General features: G+C 40.4%; 1 protein-coding gene and 1 long non-coding RNA gene across 4 annotated transcripts in view; one reads left to right on the top strand and one right to left on the bottom strand.

Annotated features, from left to right (window-relative positions):
* Nucleotides 1-20,321, bottom strand: part of LOC110363558 (uncharacterized) — a 110,844-nt gene extending 90,523 nt beyond the window's left edge. Inside the window, exon 1 of one of the 2 annotated variants that reach the window (XR_002421740.2) lies at nt 19,533-20,321. This is a non-coding gene — a long non-coding RNA (uncharacterized LOC110363558). The remainder of the gene's footprint in view (nt 1-19,532) is intronic. The other variant, XR_002421739.2, reaches the window with a different exon arrangement.
* SLC6A1 (solute carrier family 6 member 1) overlaps nt 1-26,663 on the top strand; it is a 111,504-nt gene that overhangs the window by 30,920 nt on the left and 53,921 nt on the right. The window contains exon 3 of one of the 2 annotated variants that reach the window (XM_065074975.1): nt 5,432-5,545. The gene's annotated coding sequence lies outside the window, so the exon portion shown is untranslated. Of the gene's footprint in view, nt 1-5,431; nt 5,546-20,371; nt 20,525-26,663 lie in introns of those variants that run through there. The other variant, XM_065074974.1, reaches the window with a different exon arrangement.

The raw sequence follows: 26,663 nt of genomic DNA, 5'->3' as shown, positions 1-26,663 counted from the left end.
TCTGGGGGGGCAGCGGTGCAATCACCATCCCTGGAGGAATTCAAAAGACGTGTACATGTGGTGCTTAGGGACATGGGTTAGTGGTAGATTTGGCAGTGCCAGGCTCACAATTGGACTTGATGATTTTAAGGGTCTTTTCCAACAAATGATTCTATGATTCTAATTGGGAGAATATATTGCAAGTGGCAAAAATGAATTCTGAACTATTCACAAAATGCAGCTGCAGGGAAAAAAAAGAAGCAGAAAAGAAAGAAACAGTGAGATTTCATTAGTCATATTTGTGGGGAATGTATGTAGCGGTTTTTCGTTTGAAGAGATCTGTATCCTCAGTGCTACTACCTGGATACAAGAGCTACATGATGAGCAGACTACTTTGAGGTATATTTGATATTTGCTCTCATCTGCCCTAACCTACTCTGGCTCACTCTGTCTCCAGTTCCAATCTGGGAGAATTATTTTTTCTAACCTCTGCATTTGTGACCTGTATTTAGAATAGATGTAATTTACCTTGGGTTGTAAAGCCTGTGTGTATCCACCCGTCCCACAAAGCTCCTGATGTTAAAACTGAAGGAAGTAAAAATGCTGTATTTATTATTAAAATCTGACTCTAACGCGATCTGCAAAGGATGAAGATGTCACACATCAGTTTATGCCAATGTCAAGGGTACAGAGACTTATTGCTTCCAGAGGAATTAATGGGTAGGACTAATTTAGTCCCTTCATACTAATGGCCAAATCCTTCTCTGTCACACCATTTCAGGGAAGAGGAGAACACGATCTGAAGAATCAGAAAAAATCCTAATACAGGTCTAAAATGAAGGGGTCATTTTGAAATGGTAATTTAAAAGTCTTTATATTTCGTATTAATTAAAATTACTAAAAAATGTAACATGAAAGGGTTGATATTAAATTTGCTGGAGAATTCATGTAAGGATGTGTTGATTCTGCCACTCCTATCAAAGCAGAACTCAAATGTGTCCTGATGTCCCTGGGAAAGGAGAAATAGCCATAAGGATAAGAATCTGAACAAGAACTAAGACACAGGGACTCTGCTGTAGACTTTGCCATGCCTTTTTAATTCCTCAGTGCATCAGTTTCCCAACCTGTACAACATACAGTTACAAAATTTAGCTGGATCAGGCCTAAGGAATGGGATGCAAAAAATACGCAAAATAGAAATATCTTTCTTGGGGTTTTCATCTATCCAGTTATATACATTGCAGTCATTTCTAAACCAAGTCATTGAAAATACAGAAACTAGTTGATAACAGTAAGGCATTGTCAATCCATTATGCAAATGGCAAAATAAATTAAAGGACTGGAGGACTGGGTAGAACATAAAGTGATTGTGGTTTCGTGAGAATAAGCTATTGCACAGAGGGATGCAGAATTAGGGTGTTGTATTATTGTACAAATAAAAAGGCAAAGAGGGGGGTCTAAGTTGTAATGGAAACAGTACTTCAGGGCCAAGCACTGCTGTGACTCCAGATGTCAGTAGTTTGTTAAACATAATACAAAACAACATGAAATGTAAAAAATGCAGCTGGAACAAAAGGTTAGGCTGTCTCTCTCCATGCCTCAATGAAAAGAATGAGAAGAAAAACAAAGTCACTTGGCAGCTGGGGTTTCTCAAACCTTGCCGACACTTCTCAAATCTTGCTGGTGCTCTGCGATCTCCTCCATTGGCAAAGCAGTTGTATCACTACACAAGCAGCACCCTACCATTAAGCAAATAGGGTCTCTCTCATCCCACCACTACATAAGCAGTCCCCTACCAGCCAAAGCATCCTTTCATTACTGCACAGCATCTCGCTGTTTCAAACGCAGCATCCCACAACTGCATTACAGCTCCATTACACAACGACATGTCAGCAAACTCCCTCATTAAGCGGCAAGTTTAAGAAAGCATGACTGAACTAAACAAACAGGCCTACTAGGTGTTCTTTTTTTTAAGCTTCTCCAACTTTCTTCCACCTTCATACTCTCCATCAAAAGGTCAGGCTAACTTTGTGTAACACCACCAATAGGGGAACAAACTTAGGCATGACCTTGGGTCACTATGTTCAAAGGTCTTCCCTGGTGCCTTGGGAGAAGACAGACTGTGTGGCCAAACTGTCCACTTCGCCTTTCCTAGTGCTCATCTTGGGCCACTCAAATCACCCCAAGTAAGAAAATCCCTTCCAGCAGGACGAGAGTCATCCCATCTCCATGCTGTTGGACTCAGCTCTATCAACAGAGTTAATACTGGTTTCTACAGCCTGGACCCTTGGTGTGCACCTAGTTTCTGGCAAATATACATCAAAGGCAGTCATAGAGATTCTCCCACTAAGAAATGGGAAGGGGATGAAAGGAGCAGGACTTACTCTGATCTGAAGGATAATGACATTTTAAAACTTCAGCTATATTTCTAAATAGAAAAAAATCCTCAGAATTTGAAAATCATGTTCTGAATTTGGGTTTTTGAAAATGCCTATTCTCTTCTAATCCAGCTAAAAAATAAGGAAAATTCAAAGCAGCAAGTCATTGCAAATTGTGAAATAAAAATCTAGGCAAGCTATGGAGGAAATTGCAATAAATTTTATTATACCAGCTGCTATTATTGATAAACAAGTCAGGTTTTGGGGCATGTAGCTCCTGCTCCAGGTCTGAAACAGAAACAGTCTGACTCCTTTCCAGATGCATCATCTGGTCTAATAAAAGATATAAAGTCTCACAGCATGCCTTGCTTTATTAATACGTTTAGGCCTCTTTTGCTATAATAAATAGTAATAATAGGATATTTCTGTAAGAAAATGACATTTCAACAGTGTTAGTACTTCTTTCATCAAAACATCATTCAAGAAAAGTGGGCTGGATTTGTCAAACTATCTTTTTCAGCAGGCACAGACTTTCATATTCTGTATAACAATTCAATTTAACAAAAATTATCAGTGTTCCAAAATAATGCATAAACATTGGTAAAATGTGATGATAGCTTTCATTTGGGAAAAGCTTAAGCAGGCTGGAAATGCATCAGAAAGAAGAATAAAACCAGATACAGCTGAGGCATTGCATAGAGCCTAAGATCCTATGGCACTCACAGCCGCAGGACATGGCTGAGACAAATGGGATTGTAAGAGTCAACTGGCAATTGTTAATTTGTCAACAATGGAACCATCTACAGCTGAATTAAAGAGCCACAGATCTCTGAGCACAATCAAGTCACCAGCTGCAATCAGAGAATGGTTGTGCTGCAGTATATCACAGGGAAAGCTTCTCAGTTTTCTTCAGAAGTGTCCTGCATGACTGACTGGGCACTTCTAGCGCAAGGCTGTTTTACTGGGTTATGTTGTGCTGTACTAAGTGCAAATAGACATCAATTTTCTTCATCTGACATCTGCCTTCTCCTAAAGGCATCCTTCTGGGGCAGTTCTTCTATTAGGTAAGATTTTGGGACTAAACCTTTTTTAAAAAGATACATGGCACTTCCCAGTGTCTAATGGGGACCTCTATACTTTAAAAGGTCTACATTCATTTTTCCTAGGCTTCTGCACAGATACAGCAGGGGATCTTTGTTGAGATCTGTTTGTTCTTCCCTCTCTGGACACTCAGTTATGGTGTCACAGACATTTCAGAGAGGTCATCAGAGGCAAAATCAACAGGTCAATAACTCTAGTTCAATCACCTCCTCCTACTCGTTCCATACAACATCAAATCATTCTAATGTTAACGTTATGCAGGCGGCAATTTATTAATTATCTGTGAATGCTGACAATGTAAGGAATTTGCAAGATAATCAGTTTTTTTCATATAAAAAGTATAGGTGTACATTTTCCTGAAGAACCACAGGACAATACTGACAACAAGAGGCTATATTTGGAAAAGAAAACAAGCTCTGAAGAGGTTCTATTGAAAAAGCATTATCAATCTACTACTACTAACATACTTTTCTCTCATATCTGGTCTTAATTTTTTGCTGACCTTTATATCTGTCACCTGATAGTAAATATTAAAACCATATTTATGTCCCAAAATATTTCATAGTAAAACTCTATCTTCTATAAGTGTGCTTGACTGTTTCAATGTTGGAAAATCAAGGGAGGTCAGGGAGAATCTTGTCTGTCTGATTAAAGAAAATCCTGCTATTTATTTTAGAAGGACACTGATTCAGAACCAACCTTTCTGTGGGAAACCTAGTTCTGCCTCTAAGCCAAATTTTAGCATCTGTTTCCACCTTGGTTCTCCTTTTGCAGGCTGTTGCCAATCATATGAAGTGATTCGCAAGAATAACATTAAAGTAGCTTTTTGTTCTCTCTCTCTAGCAAACTTCGATGTGAGGAACTGCACCTTCTTTTCCTTTCAGAGTAAAGAGCTTAACTTGTGTTAGCTCTCAAATTTGCTCCTGCTTGTTTCAGTTGCCGATGAGCATGGAGACAGATTTACCACTGAACTTTTCTTGGTGATTTTGTATCAGTTGTCTGTTTAATGGTACCATGGGATTTCCAATATATCTCATTCCCTAGAACTGCATTTCTATTCCTGGTAATGTATAGACAACCAGTCCCCTTATTGTAAGTCTTATGTTAAAGGGCTCAAGGCAGTACCTAGAGTGAAAGGTACACTTTTCTCAGTAACAACCTTGAGAGAAATTATTCCCTAAACCTTTCTTTCTTTTAAATATTAAAAAAGATGGCAATGAACATCCAATTGGAGCACGTGGGATTTTGCCTAGTTCTGTATTATACCACCTGCTGTCACTCATTCTGTATTTTACAGCTTGGCTTAAGTCCCGTACACATTAACACTCGGTACCCTCAATGCCCATTGTGAGCCTTGACACCTTGCTGGTGTGTACAAAATCCACATTCTGCTTGCATGGATCTTTTGAGACTGGAGAGAAAAAAGTCATTTAGACTGTCAGCTGAAAACCAGTGTGCTTAGGGAATGCATCCTTTTGAAAGCAAAATATTTCCAAACTTGCCTTGCTTGAAACAAAGCACAGATATTCTCCTTTTTCAAAGGGATTCGGCCCACATTACTGAGCAGTAGCTTCTTATTTAGATTTAAAATGGCATTTTGTAAAGGATCTGAAATAACAGACTGACAATTAGACACTTGATTGTACATTCAAAAGAATGGGTGAAGCACTGTGAACTTCCTTATCTGTGTGATCTACTCCAGGGAAAAATTCCAAGAGAGAAAGCTACACAAATTGCTAGAAATAATTTCATTAATTTGCATACTAGATAGCTATCTGGCCTTCTAGAACAGCTTTGAAAAATTCCAACTTTGATTTCAGCATTTAGAATTTATTTTAGTGAAAAATTACTTGATGTATCTCACCAAAGCAAAATCGGAATGTCTTCACCAGTTCTGCAAGACACCACCCTTAGAAATTCTATTTCTCTAGCCTGCTTGTGTTATCTAATTGCATTGCTTTACATTTTCCCAGGAGATGCTACCTAGGGACTGCTCTCTGCAGTGAAGCCACGCAATGCTGAAGCATCTGAAGAAGCACCATTTCCATTACTCAGTGCAATCAGCAGGATACCATCCTCCTGAACAGGTAAGTGCTTGCGTACTCTTGGGCAATTCTTTGCTCCAGGAATCCTGTCAGAGTGCTAGGGGCAGGACAGCTTCCGAGGCATCTTTACATATGTGATACACAAAGCAGCACCCATATCAACATGAACTTTACGTTATTAAAACACCTTCAGTTGTAAAGCTTACAGTTGCTATTGTCTCAAATGACAGTGCCTGTCAAGACTGTATAATTGCTCTTTTTTTGTCTTGTGATTTTGCCTTTCCTCCTCCAGATGATATTTTCTTACTACAGTAATGTGAAGTATTTTAATGTTCCTGTGCTTTTGCTTACAGCCCTCAGATAACCATTTATTGGTTTTTACTAGTCCTGTTCTTCCAGTCTGCTGTTTCAACCATTTACTTCTTTTAAAACATTTCTTACCTGCCATCTTATTTATATCATGCCTCCAAGTGCCATACACCTGGAGAGGAATTCACAAACTTCTGACATCCAGTAAAAACACTATCAACCTTGACAATTTGTTTGTTTTTTCCTAAACTATCACCTTCTTACATTTCTTTTTGCATCACACGTACATGTATGAGTGCATCTGTACACAGCTGCTGAGGTCAGAGAAGGGGAAATAGAAATTTTTTTAACAACTAAGTATCTCCAGTTCCAAATTCTTTAACTAAAGACAGCCAAGCTATACAATTAAAAAATAAAGGAAGATAAAGCAGAGTATCAAAACTGCAGCTGTGCTGCTTAGTGGTAATGGAAGCAAAAGGACAATGTGAACTCCACCAACTGGCTTAGTGGGGACTACTATTCCTTATCACAGATGGAGGTCTCAGATGGACCCAGCCTCAGGACAGTCTTCCCTGTGGGGGGACATTCAGCAGCCTTATCTAAAAGCAGGTGATTTCTTTCATTAAATAGTGTCTTTAATGCAATTTAGGGTTTCAGTCACCCAAAATAATTCCTAGATCTGGGGTGAACGCTGGATATTTTCTACCAAAAAATAGCATGTGAAAATAGATGAAGATAGTACTTTGATTTTCCTATCATGAATCCCATTTGATACTTGAAATAGTCTAGTACACAAGTCTAAACTGTAAGCAAAAATACTGACTGCCTAGCACTGACTGCTGATAATTGCAAAGATTTCCAGGGCACCTATGTATCTCACCCTCCTCATCTTCAGGTCCAGAGCTCAGAGTTAGTAACATAAAAAACGTTAAGAATTTAAGAGTTCCTTCAATAACACATCTCACAAATGAGGTGACGAATCTCGCTACATTTGCTTAAGAAACTGCCATCACCAGTGTCTTGACAGACATTCTCCACATGATAATACTAGCAGATAGGAAAGTGTGCCCTTCCATGCAAAATCTGCTGTGTTATCTTAAATGATGACTTAGTAAATCTAAGCCCAGCAGCAAAATTAAGAGAGCTGCTAGCTACAGTTTGTAAGAGTAGCAAACCCGCCTGGGACTGTGAACCATGTCTCTGCAGAACCTGCATTCCCAACAGCGCTCCAGGGCAGCAACACTACAGCCACTAATGCACTCTGGTATTCTTTGTCTTATGCTGCCACCTCTGAAATTCAATGCCAAAACTCTCATGACTGGAAATTCAGTTAGTACTTGTGCTCTGTGAAAAATCCTTGTTCAAAGCATAAAGAAGAAGAGTACTTCTCTAGTCTCCTTCTGATCCTACCTGCTACTTAAAGTAAAGCTAGGTTTCCCAGGTCAGCCGCAGAAAAATGGGGGCTGGTTCATGAATTCGATTTTAGACAAGGGTGAATATTATTTGCCATTATTATATTATGGGACTAGACTTCTTGACAGCTGGCATTAGATACCATCCATCAGAAACACACTGAACAGTCTTTTTAGAAAGTGCTAATAAACTCCTGCAGACAATAACCAGGGGGAGCGGGTGCTTAACACTATTTAATCTCGTCAGAGAGCGTATGTATTTGCTAAGTCTTACTCTTAGGATTGATGAAGCCAGAAACAAACAGGAAAATGGAGGAAAGTCACTAGAAAATTAAGATAACACAAACCCAAGAAGATTTAAAAAGAGCCAAAATTATTCTGAACTCTCAGACACATTACACATAATATAATTAACGTTCACTTTGAATCTGTTCTATGCTGCCACATGAAGCAAGAAGGGATTAGCACAAACAGCTCTGCTGCCTTCATTCCCTTCACACAGCCTTCCAGGGAAGATACAGGGTCTTCTGGAGTTAGAAGTTTGGGTTTACAATACTTCTGTGTATTCCTGCCCACTGGTAAGGGTACAAACAATTCCTATATATCATATACCGTTTTTATATATCTGAATGATAGCATCAGTCCCAAAATATTTGCCTTTCAAAACCAGAACCACATTGTCTGTTTTTATCTTAGTTACCATTCTTCAGACAAACTGGTCTCATGAGAATTTAATGTCATCCCATCAAAGCTTTAATGCAGTTTTGAATCTCAAGCATATTTTTATGTTCAAGTTACATGTTCTTTTTCTTTACATGAATAACTAATTAACGTTATCAGCTTAAGTTTCAACTTATCTCTTACCTACAGGACATTTATTTTAAATGTTCTTATCAGAGCAAACCAGAAATTATCTTTATATTGGCACTCTCTTTAGTATGGTGAAAACACTTCTATTTTCCTACTATAAATAACTTTTAATAAGAAGTGCTCTGATTTCCTCAAATAATTCCTAACAAATACATTGAATCTGAACTTTTGAAAGTCATAAAACAAATGTTTTTCTCCAAGAAGATATAAATGGATACTCTTAAGGCATGTCACGCAGACTGCAAATTGTTTTTACTCTTTCTAAAACAACATGGGAAACCTTTTCAAAAGACTGTGGTAATTTTAGGTGCTCAACTTGAGAGACTAAATACATTTTCAGAACACTGTTGCTCAGCATTTCCTAGAAAGCAATCCTTTTCAGATTTGTTGAGGATAGACGCTTGAAATCACAAATACCTTTTAACAATCTTGGCTTGTTTTATATGTCACTAATAAACCCAATTTGTATTACAACTAGTGTCCCACTGATGCCTCTCTGACAAGAATTAGAATACCCATTACCGTTTGAAACCGGTTAATGGTTTATAACAAGGAGTAAGTACAGAGTTTTAAGGTGAAATTACAGTAAGTGCAATGTAACCAAGTGGCCAAGCTGCCAAACAAGACTGAGCGGTCCCAGCATGTCCCATGCCACAGGGCTGTTGGCTGATCTGGCTGTTGGAGAAGTCAGCTAACAAGGTATTAACTGAATTGCCTGAGACCCAGACAGAGTCATGTGGCAACGGATAGTTGAGACTGCTGGAAAGCAATGTCACCCCTCCCCCATGACAGTCACCCAGAGACTCCTTCCCCATGGCTCTTGAGATATCTGGTATGCAATCTGTGGCTGCTGGCCCTGTAAACTGCACTGGGTAGCTCCCAGGAGTGGGAAAGCTGACCAACCTGCAGTGTGGTAATTAATAAATATTCAGGCATTGTCCTTGGTATTGTAGGAGTATAGTCTGGAGAGTGTCAAATTAATGTAACATTTTAATAACAGCAGAGGAGAATGCCAACCAGCACTGCTTCAGTAAAAGAAACACACCACTACAGCTACTACTAGCTGATGTCTGTGTGAAGAGAGAGATGAAACGGGTCTGGGAAGAGCTGGCTTGTCTTACATTGCTTATGGTGATAGGCTGTTTTCAGTGTTTTAACCTGCCCTAGCTATTTTCCAGGCTTGTTTATCCCTTAAGACAATTGGTTGCCCCACATATTTAACTGCTATATTGTTAATACCTGCATGAAATCTGCAGTATCAGTATCATAGTGTTTGATCTCTCCAACACAGGTGGCTTGGCTGTTGTCGATGAGGTTAACGTAGTTGCACCACAGGCACACAGTGCAGGTCAGAGGACATACGCAGAGTGCTTAGGGATGAGTTTGGAACCATTTTAAGACTGCTTAAACAAGGCGGGGGTCACACTGTTGTTCCTTTCTGGAATCCTACTGGCTTAAAGGAATGAGGCTTCTCTGTGGCTGCTGAGTGGCACTGGCTGCCCTGGGAAGGGCCAGAAAATAAAGACTTGGTGCACCTGCCTCCATGAAGGAGGAATTAAGAGAATCCACTGTTTGGTTATGAGGAAGCAGGCTAGAGACCCTTGTCCAGATCATGAAACTACACCTCTGCCCTAGGCAGTCTGAAGAAGAAACACAACAACTGGAGAGTGCTAAAAACATACTTTCACTCACTGAAGGGAGGGCAAGATGAAACATGTTAAGCTCTACTGCATCATTTTCCTCATAGACCTGCAAAAACAACCAAGTTCAGCAACAAGCGCTGTACCAAAACAAGCTGACAAATACTGGAGTCTCTTGGGAATGATTGTCAGTTCTCCGCAAACAAGCTACTTTGGCTGGGATTTGAGAACTCTCCCTTTGTGAATGAGACTTCTGATTTTTTGGAGAAAGTTGAGAGAGTTCCCTTCACTCTGAGCTCCTCACACATCTGGAGCACCTGCAGTGGTCCAGGGTGACATAGTCGGTTGCCCAGTACTAGCTGTCTGTGCCAGAACTGCACTGCATGCAAAACAACTGGTGCTTTCCAGAAGCACTGGACAGAATTACAGCTGCATAGCTGTCAGACAGACAGTCCACGGTCCACAAAGTCTGCACAGGCACAAACCAACATATTTCTGTCTGCAAATTTCATTCAAAAGTTCTAGAATAGGCCCTAGAATAAGATGCTGGGGCAATTGCATAAGAATTTCTCACACACCTGTATTGGACACCTGCTTGCTCTTTTCATACCACTTGCTTGTTCTTGAGTTAGGGTAACAAATTGGCAGGGGGAAAAGAGATTTCCCAACTGCTTTCCCAGCCACTGCTACAGGACTAGAGTGTGTGGCGACCAGGAAATTACAGGGTGAGGATTGAAGAGATATTTAAAAATTTATTTTCCTAGCACACATAGAAAAACAGCGCTGGCTTCCAATGTACTTCTAACATTAACTTTTACTGGGATGTCTATGTGTCTGAGTGTGTGCACATACAGTGTTTGTTTTGGTCTGGGTTTTGGGTTTTCAGCATACAAAATATCTTTTTAATAACTTGATATAGACATTAATAAATAGCAAAATGTGAGACACCGTGCTAATAGGAGCATACAATCAACATAATCAGTAGAACCTAAGTGAAACTGGAATACGTAATACCTGCTTATTCTCCCAGTGAAAATCAATTGTCTTGTAGCTGCTTAACTGTTTTTCCTCTTTCCTTCCTGTTCTGCCACAAAAAACTGATTCTAGAACTGCTTTTGCAAGGGTTTTCCTATTTATCAGGCACCCAAGTCAACTGAAAAGAACATCAGTAGAACAGTCAGGCTTTTCATAAAAAGTTTTGTTGGTGGGCTACAAATACCACATTTGGGGTTAGAGTTAGGTCTCCAAATAAGCAGAGAGTGAAAATTCGTTATGGAGGATTCCAATGTCTTTGCAAGGATACAGCTTTGAAAACTTCAGAAGAGGACAAAAAATGCTTTAGCACATTTTAGCAAAATGATAGTGTCTCACCCTCTCCCCAGGAAATTAATCAGAGCGTAATCAAAATGTATTTCCAGCTGCTGAAGTTCACTTCCTCCCTTGTAGATTTTTCTCACATAAATCGAACCCCAAATTCAACGTCATGTTAACTGGACAGCTTTTCTCATAAGCTGCATCAACTGGCAGTACCTGCTCTTATCTCTATTGTTCTTTCTTTATCTCTGTTTGATGGAACTGCCTCATAAAGAGATCACACAATAGGGGAGAGAAAAAAAAAAAAAAAACACAAACTAACACAGCCCCCCTGTAACTATTATTTACTATTATTTACTACAAATCAAGCAGAAACTTCGTAAGTGACAGCGGAATACATGCAGTCCTCACTTATTATGGACTTTTGCTGCGGTATCCCCACTCTGAAAACTAGTATCAAGGGAGCTTGGCCAATCTAAACTGAGAAAATTCATGGGTTGACATAAAGACAGTTCAACAGGTAAAGCAACAACTGTGTGCATAAGCAAAGCAAAATAAGGAATTCATTCACTATTTCCCACTGGTAAGCAGATGTTTAGCCATTTCCAGGAAAGCAGGGCTTCATTATGCATAATAGTTACTTGGGAAGACAAATACCATAACACCAAATGTCTTCCACCCCTCTGTCTTCTTTCCCCCAGCTTTTATTGCTGAGCATGATGTCATATGGTGTGGAACATCCTTTTGGTCAGCTGGGGTTAGCTGTCCCAGCTGTGTCCCTCCCAACTTCTTCTGCACACCCAGCCTACTTGCTAGCAAAGAAACAGAGAAATGTGAGAAACAGAAAAGGCCTTGATGCTGTGTAAGTACTGTTCAGCAATAACTAAAACATCCCTACATTATCAAAACTGGTTTTGTCACAAATAAAAAAAAACCCAGCACCATACCAGGTACTATGAAAAAATTAACTTGATCTTACCCAAAAACAGTTCAGCAGGAAGTGCTGAACAATTACAGCTGCAATGAAAATACAGGGCAGTCAGAATGTAATTACCCAGGTTGGAATATGGCCAGAACACCGGGGCTTAATGCTCTTACTCCTGTGAAAGCATCAACAGAAAATACTTGCGCCACAGCAGCCAGGCTCTCTGGTTTTGCTTTATCTGAACCACAGCATCTCCCACGGCACTGTTCTCAGCACAGGAGTGGCCACAGGCTGGTATTCCTTCTGGTGCCCATTGCCTTTAGATGTGTATTGACTTAAGTACAAAGACTGAAGAAAGAGCCAGATCAATTCAGAGACAAAACCAAAACCTTCTAGGTAATTTAAATGGATGTGCTGTCAAACTGCAAAGCACAACATCATTGAAACAGGTGGCTGCTGGGAATCCAGATTCTTCAGGTCACTTTAAAAGTTATTTGAATATTCTACTAGAGGAGAAAGCACACTAGAGAAAGAGTAAAAAAAAAAAAAAAAAAAAAGCAGCATCAAAATACTGAAAATATTGCACTACTGAGCTAGAACTAATTAATGTGCCTAACTATCTTGAAACGGCATTACAAACACACCAGTGAATACAGTCACAGTGCCAGGAGAAAATGCAAAATGCTGGTAGGCTCCTAAAATGGCAGTAAGTCCATTAAATATTTCTGCATACTAAAATCACAGTTAAGATTTTAATATTTGTATTTTTGAACGGATGTTAATACCTGACACATGGATGAGGGTATCCCAACTCCAGAAATGGTATACCAAATTACCAGAAGAGGTTAAGATGGCAGAACTTCCACTGTGGAAGATTTTGTCTGGATAATTCAAATTTAAGCCTGAATTAAATAACTGACAGTTTTTAATATCTTTCAAAACAGATATATTTGTATGTTTGGTTTATAACTGTGAATATTTTCATAATTCATAAGAATGTCTAGTGTTGTTTTGAATGTTACCCAGTTTTTCACCACACAAGTTCACATAGCACAGTATATGTGTTCTTTGGTGAAAAAAAGATTCCCCTTTCACAGGTTTGAGGACTCCCTTTTCAAAGCTCCTTTTAAAACTTTCTGATATGAGTGATTATGTTAAGCTGGTAGCGTGTTAGGAGACAAGTGGTGGATGACATTACCTTGAAGCAGTCTTTCTTTGTAGAGAAAGATCCAAGTTTTGAGTTTTGTTTTGCTGAACAATACAGAATTCAACAGACTCGATTTCTTGTTTTGCTTTCAGCTATCTTGCACTTTCTAGAATGTCCTCTCTGACTTGGTAACAGAAACACTCATCCTCACTTCTCTTATTCACACAGCTCCACAATATAGTGCCATATTCCTGGGAATTTAGTCCCTAGAAAATCACCTTGGCTCAGAAAATCAGGTCCTATGCGTAGGCATATACTTAGTGATGCTTCCCTTCTTTCAGCAAACTAGTTTGAAACAGAAACTCTTATATTTAGCCTCCAGGATTATAAGCTTTTGTACGACCTGCCTTATTGTATATTTAAAGTATATATTTATATATGTATGTATATATATGCACTGAGAGAAGAACCTGATTTCTTGATTTCTTTTTGGTGGTGATGTCTAACTTCTTGAGGTGTGAAATCTGGATGCAGATTTGTCATGCACTGGACAAATACTGTCTTTGTCTTTAAGATACACTGTAAACTGAGGGCTTGAATATATACAATTGTTACAAGAATGAGAAGAGATTTACTTTCCTTTCATAGGGAAGAACATACTTAGTGACAGAGGAAAGTATAATATTGCTGCTCGTACCCTTTACACCTGTTCAAGAGTGTGTGAAGGCTTGATCTTGTGCTTACACAGCCACCCTTCCACGGTTTAACTCACCTCTGTATGAGCAAGAATCCAAACCTCATTCACACCAAGCAATATGGATATATGAAGTTTAAGATTCTGCTCAGCAAGTCACATGGCTTCAACTCAACAAGATATCAGTTGCCCAAACAGGAGACACATGCTGATGAGATTCAATTAAGTGGTATAAAAGAACTTGATTTAGTGCATTTCTAAGCACATTTCCCACAGACAAGATCCAGTAACCCCCAAGAGTGCAGTGATCAATTGAGTACAATGTCCTTTGGATTTCTCAGGTGCTCAAAATCTGAAACAATCAATTCTGGAAGACTTTTTGAAAAAGAGGAAAAAAAATATTTGCTGTAGACTCCAATGGTATGCACAAACCTAATTCCTGGTACAAGTGCCCTGCAATCAGAAAGCTATATAATTGAAGCAATTTGTGTGCCTCTACAGAGAAGAAAGGTATAAGGTCTCACTAATTCCTTTGTGCTGCTCACTGATAAACTAAGAAGCAGCTTCAAGGTAAAAAAAACCCTCTGAGGAACTGCTCTCTTCTTCCCATGACACAGAGGAGTGAGTTCACCCTGTGCTTCATCCATGCACTCTATGAACTAGCTGCTCTCCCTCGGGTTTCTGCTGCTGGGGGACACATGAAATGTCACCATGCGGCAAAGCTACATGAGATAATGTGTTTCTCTGCAAGATATCTTCCTAGACAGCAAGGTGCTGTTCTTTCCAGAAAAGCACACCACACATTTTTCTGGTAGGAGGGAAAAAAATCATGGCTAGTCCCATATTAATTTGACATGGTTTGAGGTATGAAAATAATTTTAATTTCATTTAAAAAATAATTTATCTTTAGCTAATGCCAAAAACTGTAAGGATCAGCCTTAGTGCTAGGATCCCTGACGGTTTGAAGCAGTGTGTTGAAGAAGGAAATTTTGAAAACTTTTTTGGATGACAGGAAACATTGGCACTGCCACCATCTTCACAGCTATTGTCCCTGATGAAACTGGCTTTTGCTACTTCCTTGGCCATATGAGGCCCTCTATAGTCTCTTCTCCTTTATTTGAATGGTTTGATGAGGAGCTCAGATCTTTTGTCCCTGCTATACTTAGTATCTGCCCTTGTATGCAATAGTTTTCTTTCCCTTCCAGATGTTATCAGCCCAATAACTGCTCTTGAAAGCCAAGACAGATGTAAGCTATTTTTTAAAACACAATTCAAGCCAACTTTCTTTGAGATGTAAAAATATAACAAAACATTATGAATGCCTTTTAATGCTATAGAAATGCAAAAATAAGTGCAATAATAATCATTAGATTATTTATCATCATCTGTGAAGGCCAAATCCTAGCTCTAATAGCAATCGCTATGGCTACGCTCCAATGCAATTATTATTAGGGACCTGCTCCAAACATCATCATCAAAGTCAATGAGAAACTTTTTCCCGCTGAGTTCAGGGTACTTTGCATCAGCCTCCAAACTGTCCAAGCTTGCAGAAGTTGTCTTTGGTCCTCCCACAGCCAAGACTCACAACACAGAGGTTCCTGTTATAGTGGAAATGCTTCACGATAGCAATCTCCACAGCACTGCCTGCGGAAGACTGGCCAGACACCTTTAAAAAGTCGTGAAGTCCTTCCCTTAGTTACTTCTGGTTTCTGTATTTCTTACTGTCACTTTAACAGTTGAGGTGATGCTGATAAGTCTCAGTATTTTCATTTGCACTTGAGAGTCCTTCAGACAGACAGACTATTAACTACCCTATATTTACTTGTGGGTCAGAAATGGCACTGAAGCCTGGAAAGCAAGTTAGCGAAAAATGGCAGCAAGACTTCTTAGTTTCCCTGCTTCTCCACTTCATGTTGAATAAGATAAGGTATAAGGAGCACAAGTTAAATTGTAATATCTAAATACTTACATATCCAAACCAAGTTTGCCAAAGCAATATAGAGTTTGCATTGCTGTTTGACCCTGTGAAAAAGGAGATATGGGTAGCTTTCGTAGTGACACACATTCCTGCTGGTTTTAATCAACACATAATTAATAGCAAATTATAATTATAATAGCATATTTCATCCCAAAGGCTCCAAGAGCTCTTGATATAAAGTTGGCCAAATGCTGTGCTTAATTATATTCATGCAATGAAGATCAAATGAGGGTGGATGTTCTTTAATCTCTGCAGTGCAACCACTTCCAAGACGGAACACAGCACCTGCTCATCACAACACAAGGCTCCGTGCAATGAGAAAGGGCAAGAAGGAAAGAGTCTCCGAAAAAAGCCAACTGAAACAGTGGTGTAAACTCAGCTATTATTTCTCAGATAAGAACTGGGTGAGGGAAATGTGTATTAGTCTTATGTTACCTAGTACAGGCAGAATGCTATGGGATCTTGCATGAAAAATGCTAGCCAGAAGCTTAGGACTGAGGTGATTCAGTTCCAACACTCCATATGAGCACCTTTCTGCTCAGTAAGTATTATAATATCACACTATGCAGCACCTGTGTGATCACATTTCTTATCCAAGTCCTGACCAGCCATAACCTTGCTGAGCTTTTGAGATCTGATGACTTATATCCAAAAGAGTAATGACACAAGCCTTGACCATTCAGCATATTATTTGCAACATGGTCAATTGCTACTGCAGGATATGGTGCTTGAATATGGTAAATTACTCAGCACATGATCTGTTATCTGCTGTTAGTTCCTATCTGATATCTAACCATCAAAAGCTGCAGTATCAAAAGAACAAAAAGGAAAACAAACAACCAAAGAAAGAAAACCACAAAAAAAAACCCCAAACTACACCACAGGGATATGTTTTCCTTTTGGCAAATAAACAGTTACCTTTTTGGAATAATTACACTCTGGAATTGTTTAAGCAGTTGACAAATAGAATGATCAGAGCAACAGCCTATTTATCATGTCATCTAGAATAGCATTAAAAATACAGCACTGTAGCTTGTAAGATTTAGCAGTATTAAAACTGGTGCAAACACAGTGACAGCAATAGTTCTTAAAACTGCCAAAACAAGTACTGAGTTGCCTTGTACCTATCAATGCAACTGTCTTTTTTCTTCAGGCCTGCAGATAACACGTTTCGGTTTACACTCATTTTCAGTTTCCTCAACTGAACACTCGCGTTTAGGATTTTAGCTCTTAAACCTCTAATATCACCTTTCTTAGATCGCTAAGACAGTGCCTCAGTAACATTTGTCAAATGCACACTGTTTGACTCTCCAGATTAGCCAGGTTACACCAAATTCCTGGAAGTGACAGTAGAGTCCCATTGGCAAGTTTGTACCACACGTGAATCTTAAGTCTCCCCTCAGAACTGACTAGACAGTGGGATGCTCCAGACTTGCACCTGTCTTTCTCCCAGAGATGCCTGCATTGGCACATGAGGCCAAGCCCACACCCACCCAACAGGTCCTTCAGGGGAGCCAGCACAGTCACACCCCTAGGGAGACAGGTGTGTGCATCCAGGAACCATTTGTTCAACAGATTCCCCCACATATGCACTTCAGAGTGATCAGCTTGCCAAGACAGCAGGTAAAGCCTAGCACATTTATAAATAATCTCTGGGAAACTCAGGGGAAACTGTGGTTTTCCTCCCTTACAGGAGCTTCTTTAAACAGGAGCTCCCTTTTCTTAGATGTTTGCAAGGAATTCTGCAGCATACAACAGCATTAAAAATCAAATGCTTAGTAAGTTAAACGGACAGTGATCTTCATGTGTAGGTACCAAGAGCAGCACAAGTGTCAAAAGCACCACAAGCTTGTGCAGCCTGCGCTGAAATCCATGCCATATTCTCATGGCTTTTAGTTTAAAGTGAGCTTGGAAACGTCTGCATGCCTCGTAAATCAGTACAACTGCAGTCCCCCAAATCTCTGAATTATGATGGAACAGTAGCAGATCTTTTTTAAGTCAATGAACTGTAGCATGACATCCAATTTTAAGTAGGACTTTCCACTGGACCCTGTCACAGCTCTCATAGCACCTAAAGCTTATATAGTTTGAGATTATGACACAACCTCCAAAACAAGTCACAGACTTCTTCCTTTCAAGGGATGCAGTCAGGAAAAAGCTATAGGTAGGAAGGCAGGCAGGCAATATAGCTTAGCATTTTGGCTCTGTGATACTACACCTATTTCCAAGTGTATTAGATCAGTAGGGTAATTTTAACTTCCCAAATCTCTCACGGACCATAGTCAGATCAAACTGAATTGAGGTGATCTTAAAATTTACTGTATTAATACAGGTGTTCTGCTGAAATGTAGGTTACATGCAGTGACCAGATGATGAGGAACAACTCGGGAACCATAGCACTAGGTTTGCTCTGCACAGTGTTGGCTATTAATGGAATTTGACAGAGAAGTTATTCTCTTAATCTCAAGTTATTCTGCAAAATTGGAGCTTTCAAGTAAAAGGAAACACATCTAAGCTAAAGCACCTCATTCCAAAACATGAGAAGTAGTACAAAATCTTCTACCTGTAGCTGCAGATGCCTAGTTTATGTAGCTAATTTTCAAATGGTAGTTTTGACTTTACCAGTGCAAATTGTCATGGAGGCAAAGGACAGCCAACCCCACTGTGTCATAACTAGTGCAGAGGAAAGCCAGACAGTCACACAGCCGCAACATGGCAGGTAACCCCCAGATGTCTTCCCCGACAATGCCAACTGAGTGGTGAGGGCTGCAGCCTCTTCTGTACTCATGGCTCATCCATGTCCAGAGAAAGGTAGCTCTCCTGTTTAAGAACCAGCCTCAAGTGATCTGAATACTCAGTACCACTCTGGGCACAGGTCCCAACAACAGAATATATACTATATTTTGAAAAAGCCAAGTCAATCAGAAAGCAGTACTTAGCTTAAACCCAAGGACAATGGTATTATGAGGAAGATGAGGCCTAATCAAGTGCTAGTCAGTAGCAAAACCTGTAGTAATAGTCGAGACCCCAGAGCAGTAGTTATTAATTGACGCTGTATAAATCAGACAGCTTGAATATCATTAGCTATTACCTTTTAAAGCCACATGGGGAAAGAAAATTTCTGATTATTATGGTGGATTATAGGACAACCCAGTTATTAGTTTCAGCATAAATATTCCTTGTAATTAATGGGCAACAGTGTTAAACACTGCTAACATATTTTCCACATTAAAACTCACAAGAAAGTCATTGAAGATTTTGAGCAATCTGGCAACCCCTGCACAATTAGCTGGGTTTCAAAATGGTAATTAGCCAATTTTATGAGATGTATCCTCTCTATCTGCACATCCTAGTAATAGAGATCAGTGTTTTTATTTCTATTGCTGTATTATTATAGTGTTAAATACTAGTTCACACAACATACTTACACTCACAGAGCAATGTAGACACTAAGAAAACAGACAAAATTTGAGGTGGGTTCATAACCTACCAATGGGGTAAACAATAACCAAAAATCTCCTCCAGACCTGCTGAGAGGAAGAGGAGGAGGGACTTGACAAGTTGACAGTGCAATGCACATTGCTGGTTTTGTTACCAATTTTGTGTATTGGAAGACAATAGATGTTAGCAGAGATCATGAATGTTACTTCACTTTCTAAACAACAGAGGCTGTGCTTTAATGCAGTGAAACATACAGGAAAAAACATGGGGTTGACTCTTCTACTACACTGATGGCTTACCGTGAAAAATTCTTCAGCAGGTGATCTTTTGGTTGGATCTTCTGGCCAGTTGTCACTGTCGTTCACTCATTTCAGAGTCACCTGGGAAGTCAAAGGCGCCAACGTTTTTTCTTCTAGCTGTTAATGTTTGCTGGACATCTGGGATGTGTCTGTCCCTGGTGGAACACGGTGTGACACAGGGAGTACCTGGGACGGGGCTGCTCCCGCCGTGCCCGCTGTGCTGGGCTCACCCGCCGGCCTCTGCCGGGGAATCTGCCGTTCTGACAGGAACGGCCGGGGACTCCTGACTGCAAATCTCACACCACATTGAAAAGGATCCCAAGGAAGGGGAAATTCCAACCACATATTTGCCTACGCTTAAGACATTTTTGAGGCAGTTCGGAAACGCACCTACATTTCAGCACTTTCAAAAAACAGTTCTAAGCTTTTCTGTTTGAAATAACTTTCCAGTCAGAAACAAACACCACTCAAACGCCGGCAGAAAACTTAGGTGTTTTTAAGCACCTCCCCAGACTTGCCGTTCTTCTCTGTCCAGCTTTTGTTAACTCAGGCCGAGGGGAAACCGGCCGAACGGCTCCAGGGAACCGATGTCTGCCTGAGCGGGTGCTGGAGCCCCCCCGGAGACGGACGAGGGGGAAGGGGCGAGTTGGTGTCGCCTTCACACCGAGCGATGGGCCGATGGGGCCGGGTCTAAGGGGTTCGGGTCTGAGGGGGTTCGGACCGGGCCTGAGCGGGAACTCACGGCCCTCGCGCCCCCGCGGCGGTTGGTCTCGTGAGGGGCGGGGCGTGCCGGGGGCGGGGCGGGGCGGCGCGCGGCCGGCCCCGCTGCTGCGCGGGCGCTGCTGTGAGGGGCGGGCGCGGCGGAGCGGCGGGCGCCGAGCTTTAAATGAACATTACTATCGCTGGCGGAGGGCAGCGCCGGTGGCTCGGGCCGGGCAGCAGCAATAGCGGCGGCTCTTCTTCTTCTGTCTTCTCCTCCGCCACGGCGGCAGGTAGGGTGTGCGCGTCCGAACGCAAGCTTCAGTTCTTTCCTGTGCCCGCTCCGCGGCCCCGCATCGCCCTGGGGCAAAGCGGGTGGCCCTCTGCCGCCCCGCGGGGGGACACCGCGGTGCTTCGCGCCCTTGCCCGCGTTGCTGCCGGCGTCGCGGCCGCTCTCGGGAGAAGGAGGCTGAGGGGGTGCTGGCGGCGTCTGAGAGGAGGGGAGCGGCGGCCTCTCGGAGGAACTGGGGCGGCCGCCGAGCCGCTGAGGTGAATCGCCCGGGAAGCGGCCGCGGGCGCGCGCCTGTTGCCGCCGCGCTGTCGGCGGCTCCGCGTGCCGGCGGGTTGGCGGGCTCCGCGTCGTTTCTTCAAGCGCCCGTTCAACCCTCGTCCGTCCGTCCGTGTGTTCAGCGGGGCACGGCGGTCTGTGAACGGAGAGCGGGGTCTGCGCGTCCTGTCTGGCGCCCCTCGGCTCTCCTTGACATGGAAATCCCGAACAGCCCCACCTTAATAAAAGTTACCTCCAGGAGGTGCAGTGTTTTATTTTATTTCGTTTAATATTAAATGCGTTCCGATGCTGTGCTGGTCTGTAGCAGAGCTTGGATTTGAAAACGTCAAGTATCAGTCCAGTGCTCTGTTTCTAGCTTGTTGATAATGGATTTGAAGATTCAGTTGTGATTTCAGTTCATGTATTATCTTTGCTCAGTTGCTTTAGAACTCGTTTAAACTATATTTTCAACAGAGATGAGTGAACTTTGAAGAAAATCAGGTCAGGCATAGATTCCGGGCATCAAACCATTTTCAGGTCCCAGAAATAGCCACAAAAGTAGCGTGACCAATTCTTTTTTCATGCACAAAGCTTTCTATTTTTTATTTTCGTTGAAATTTCTGACGGATGCTACATGTTTTCAGCTTAGTTTATCAAAATAAACATGCTTTCAAAGCTTGCATTCTGATTCAATTATATTAGACTCCCTTGACTATACAGGGTTTGAGTTTCTGATGGAGATTGTAGTTCTTAAAATAATAGAGCACGTTTAACACAAGCTTTTTTTTTGCGTGTTTAAGGTTCTGATTTATGAGAAGGTGAAAAGGAAGATGACTGTGAGGCAACATATGTATTAGATGCTATGTGATAAAAAGAATGTATGTGGATACTTACAATAAAAAATGTTCAGAGAAAATGTTTTATTTATAATATTCTGTATTTGAAACAACGGGGTTCTTAAGTTATTGGATGTTTTATGAAGTGTCGAAAGAAGAATTGACAAATATTTCTCCTGTAGTAAATGGGTCAGATGATAACATCTCCCACTGCGTCTCTTCTGTATTGGACAGCTTTGGTTGCTAAGTAGCTATGAATTTCTAATCCCAAAGTAAATGATGTCATAATGACATCATCACGTCCTTTCACTTGATTGATTCTCATAAGAGAAGAGTAATGAGATTTGATATACATGTCCCATCTCTTTAATATTCTTCCTCTGCTTCAGGGGATTTCCTGACCTGCCTGGCAAATTCCAGTGAATCACACTGAGCTCTAGTAAAAAGACCTTCCTTTTGGAGACTAAGTGGAACATTAAAGGGACAGTGGCTGATCCTGGTCTCTTCAAAATCTGACGAATTTGGCAGCTTATGTTTTAAATGTGGAGATCTAGACGTGAAGGGCAGTGACTTAAAACTTGGAGTTATTAAATTTGCGTGCAGGTGGGAAAGTGACTTGAATTTCAAAGACACTCAGCTTGAGCTGTTCAAATTGACTTTAATTAGGTGTGTGGAGCTTCAGCATTGTTGAGGATTAAGTCACTTAATGTGTGGGAATCTACTTACTTTAGGTGGAGCAGGGAGAACAGAGAAAACACAGGCTGCTATCTTCCTTCAGTTGCCAAAATAACTTTCAGTCCTATTGGTAAATGGATTAAATCTGTCAGAAATTACTGTGTTAAGAATTGCCAGCTCTATTTATTTATTTATTTATTTATTATTTCTAGCATAATTTAGCCATTGTTGAGTTTGAAACATTTTAATATCAACACTGGCAACATAGGGAACTCCTTGTGAGAGAGTTCCAAGACTTTTATAGAATGTGTAAGAAATTGCCAGTTTTTAAAAATTTCTTCTGAGGTTCAAGGTGATGTCATTTGGTGATGGACTGCTCGTTTTTACGGTTTTATTTTTATCATGTGTGTTTATATGAGCACAGGTCTGCATAATTTTTACACAGTTGTTTTCATGATAAATAGTTATTTTTGATCCTGAATTTCTTTATACCCAGTGAGTTTGAAATACTCCAGACAGGGCTGCATGTATTTTATGTGTGTGAATTTTGCTATTTCTTATGTACGTGGAAAAGGGAGAAAATGAAGCCATTTTTATGTCTGCCTTATTGAATATGTAGTTTCATTTGGTAAAGTTAAAAGCTGAGTCTGTCTCTTACAACATTTAGAGGCTGTGTACACCAGTCTCACCTGATTAATGAATATTGTGGGCTGCTAACAGGCGTTTCAAAAGTGAACAATTATTTGTTAACATGGAGGAGTATTTACCAAAGATACTGACTGCTGATGTGATGCTTCTATTATTGCTAAACTATTGCAGCATTGATGGCACTATTAAGTATAACAGAGTTGTAATTGAACCTGAGGACTGGGAACAAGCAAAGTAGGAAGGTGGTGGGGGAAGAGGTTTTTGATTGTACATTTGAATCTATTCACCATGTAAGTGCAATCCAAGCTACGGACGCAAAAAGGAAATTTCTAAATAATCTGTAAGAATTCTGCACTCATCACCCTATATGCAGTGACAAATTTCCACAAGCTTAAGATGCTTTCTGGGATGACTCAACTACGAACAAGTGATTTGGAAAAAAAAAAATATCATCTCTGAAGAGAATCCTTGGTGACAATTTCTTTCCAAGTTATCTTAGGATTTTCTTCTTACCATGATTTCTTCTAACTCATGCTTGCCTTGAATGTTGGAAACGAAAAATGAATTTGGACTTGGGGATATATCTGTGCCTTTCAACTGTGTCTTAGATGGTCATCTGTGACATTTGCATGGTTGTGCTTTTAATATGGTGACACACTTGGTTACATAAACTGCAGAAAGCAGTGCACCTCCGAGGCGTTCTGAATGCTTGGAACGGGAGGTTGGTGCTGCAGTCCTGACCTCGTTGAACAGGCGAAGGCAGTGCAGACGTGGCCAGATAGACAAAGACTGTGAACACTTGACAGTTCTGACAGGTCTCACTTAAAAGACAAGGTCACTTGTTGCAGTGGCTCAGTAAAACAACGGACAAGGCAACAAAGTCTTTTGTTGTACGAACAGCAATAAGAAAGACAATATTTAGGTTTTTGTTATCTACTGCAAGATTAAGCTATGTTCAGGTCACAGGTGAATTATCTGATATCTGCCTTTAAAAAAACCCACAATTTATACTCTTCAGAACTTGTAGCGACTGAGATATTTTGTTCTGCAGTTCCGGCAACACGTCCTTGGGCTGTCAGGGTGAGGACAGCCAGTGCTTCAGCCCCAACTTTGGCTTTTGTCGTAAGCTCTGTGTCAGAGTAGGATGCAGATACCAAGTGGATTATTTGATTTACCTTTTTTAATTTAGATTTTTAAGGGGAAAATAGCATGTATAAAACCTGAGACTTTCTCACATCTCCTGTGTGAGCATTTTGTAAGGGCAACACTAGCAATTGGATATTTGAAATGTGTGTTTTTTCAGTCAGATTGGAAGGTAACCTTATAAGCAAATTATCTACACCTGGATCTCCTTTACTGATGAAAAAGATCTGCCAGCTGCATAAAGAGCACTATTTATAGAATGCGGGGAGGATTTGATCCCTTATATACTAGAAAGTAATATAATTTTAAAATGTATTTTTGTATATGTTCTACCCTCCTTTTTGTTGTGAAGGAATTTGAAGAAGGGAAGCCACACAATGTAACATGAAATGTTTACTCTCCAAGAATCCCCTTTAGAAAAAAAAAATGCACAAATGTATTTTGCAATAATTGTAATTGTTTGAGATCTGGCCAATATGCAAGCTTGTGAGCACAGAATACACTGACCATGTCCCCAACAGAGCTGATGTCATCTGCAAACCAAGGACTAGATGCTGCTGGCAGCTGCACTGGAACAAAATCAGCATGAGAGGTCATGCTTTGGCTTTTCCCTGAGGAAACAGACCCAACCATTTCCATCAACATTCTGAGGTTTCCATGCTGCTACTCTGATCAGACTGAAATGGGCAGAAAATGCCACTCTCTTAACGTAGTTCTGCTTTGTATTGGGTTAATGACAGCCCTGCTGATAACGAACCCTGTGGGAACCCACAGGGCGGGCGTAAGGAGTCTTTTGACTTCAGCTGTAATTGATGCTTTGAGTCATTGCTCTGGGCTTTCAGGAGTCTTGTGTTTGTCTTACTCTGTAGGAATTCCAATGTGCTACTCTTGTCTGTGTAAAAAAACAAAGCAACAATAAAACCAACAACAACCAAAAAACCCTAAAAGAAATCAAATCCAGATGCAGGCCTTACATGGTGCTTATCTATTAAATATGAAAAAATCATCTCTTTAAGACTCAAATTAAGCGTATTTAGGTATCAATTATTCCCAAATCACTTTTCCATTCAAAATAATTTCTGAAAGAATTCATCATCCAAAATTAGAAGCTATTAATAGAGTGGTTTGTGAGGCTGGAAAATTTTTATTTCGTTCTAGTTTTGATCTTTATATTTTAAAAGATGTGATGTGTTGTTAGCAAACTTAATGCTGATTTTAGTCTGAGGCACTGTCTTAGAATAATCTTTGTGTAAATTGACTCTTTTCAGTATAAAATAACGCTTACTGTTTAATTAGAATGAAGTTACAATGGAAGGCATACAGCATAAAGTTAGTAGTTTTGATACCAGTTGTATTCATATGCTTATCAAGCAGTTGAGGTTAATTCTCTAACTTTACAAAATCGTGTAACAAGATTAAAATCTAGGGCAGAAGAAAAGAAGAAGTCATGTCAGTGGTGAATAAATAAGTCACTATTTCATTTCTGAAAAATATATGCTTTCAGTATTCAGTGTATTGCATTCAATACAAACTGAAGATTCATACGTAAGTATTCCCAGTCTGATCTTGAATTCTGCTTGTGCAAGAAATTCTGATTTCCCCCCATCCCCCTTTTGAAGTAAAATGGATAAAACTAAGCTCAAGATGCAAAGTGTTTACTAGAGAAGTTTGTTCAGCATTTTCATCACTTCTGAGTAGTGGGTGTTGGAGGGGAGGGGGAGAATTTGCACAGTTCATGCAATTGCCTTGCTTCTGAACTGCGACTTATAATATGTACTTGAAGGTAAAAGGGCATGTGCCACTAACTCTTAGCTAGTCTGAATCCTAGAGTTAGCCAATTTGGGGCTTGTGTGATACAGCTCAGGGGGATTGGTTTGCTTGTTGTCTTTTTTTTTCCTTTCCCTGGCTGAAATGTAGTGGAGATTCATTCTGAGAACTGATACAATGCTGAAAGAGAAAATATTTTTCTCTGTCGAGGTGATACTGCTATGTAACATATCTTAATTTCAGGCTAAGATGTCTGTTTTCTCAGTGAAGCTGAGATGTAATGAGGCAGCTGTTTAAAAACAAGTATCACAGGAATAAAACATGGCCTCCAGTTGTGGATACAACAAGGGGGGCACTGTTTAGTATTCTGCTCTTCCTCAATTGTTTTTAAAGGCTAATGAAAGCCTAAGGAGACACTCAGACAGTCACACTAGCACGAATCCCTATTATTGCTCTGATGATGAGCCTTGATGCTGGAAATTTTGCATGCTGCATCTTTGCCTTCTGTAGATGCTACAAATAGCAGGAAGGGATAGATAAAATGACACAGATGCTTTAATGATGATTTGATTACAGAGCAACCAGAGGAGTCTATTCTGAGGAATATGCAATTAGAGAAATTTCTGAGTACTATCTAACCTTCCGAAATTAAAATTAGCTGGGATTATTTGAACAGGGTTTTAGCATTTCTGAAAAAATACTGTTCCTCAAGGATCTTGCTGCTCTTGTGTGACAGATCCTGTCTAGTTTAGCAGATGGGTTTCAAGGTAACACAATGTCACATCCCTCAGCTGTGTCTGCTGCTTTGCTTCACCT

The sequence above is a fragment of the Columba livia genome, chromosome 10 (assembly GCF_036013475.1).
Source record: "Columba livia isolate bColLiv1 breed racing homer chromosome 10, bColLiv1.pat.W.v2, whole genome shotgun sequence".
NCBI lineage: Eukaryota > Metazoa > Chordata > Aves > Columbiformes > Columbidae > Columba > Columba livia.
The sequence above is the reverse complement of the archived record's forward strand: the minus strand, read 5'-3'. Positions and strand labels throughout refer to the sequence as shown.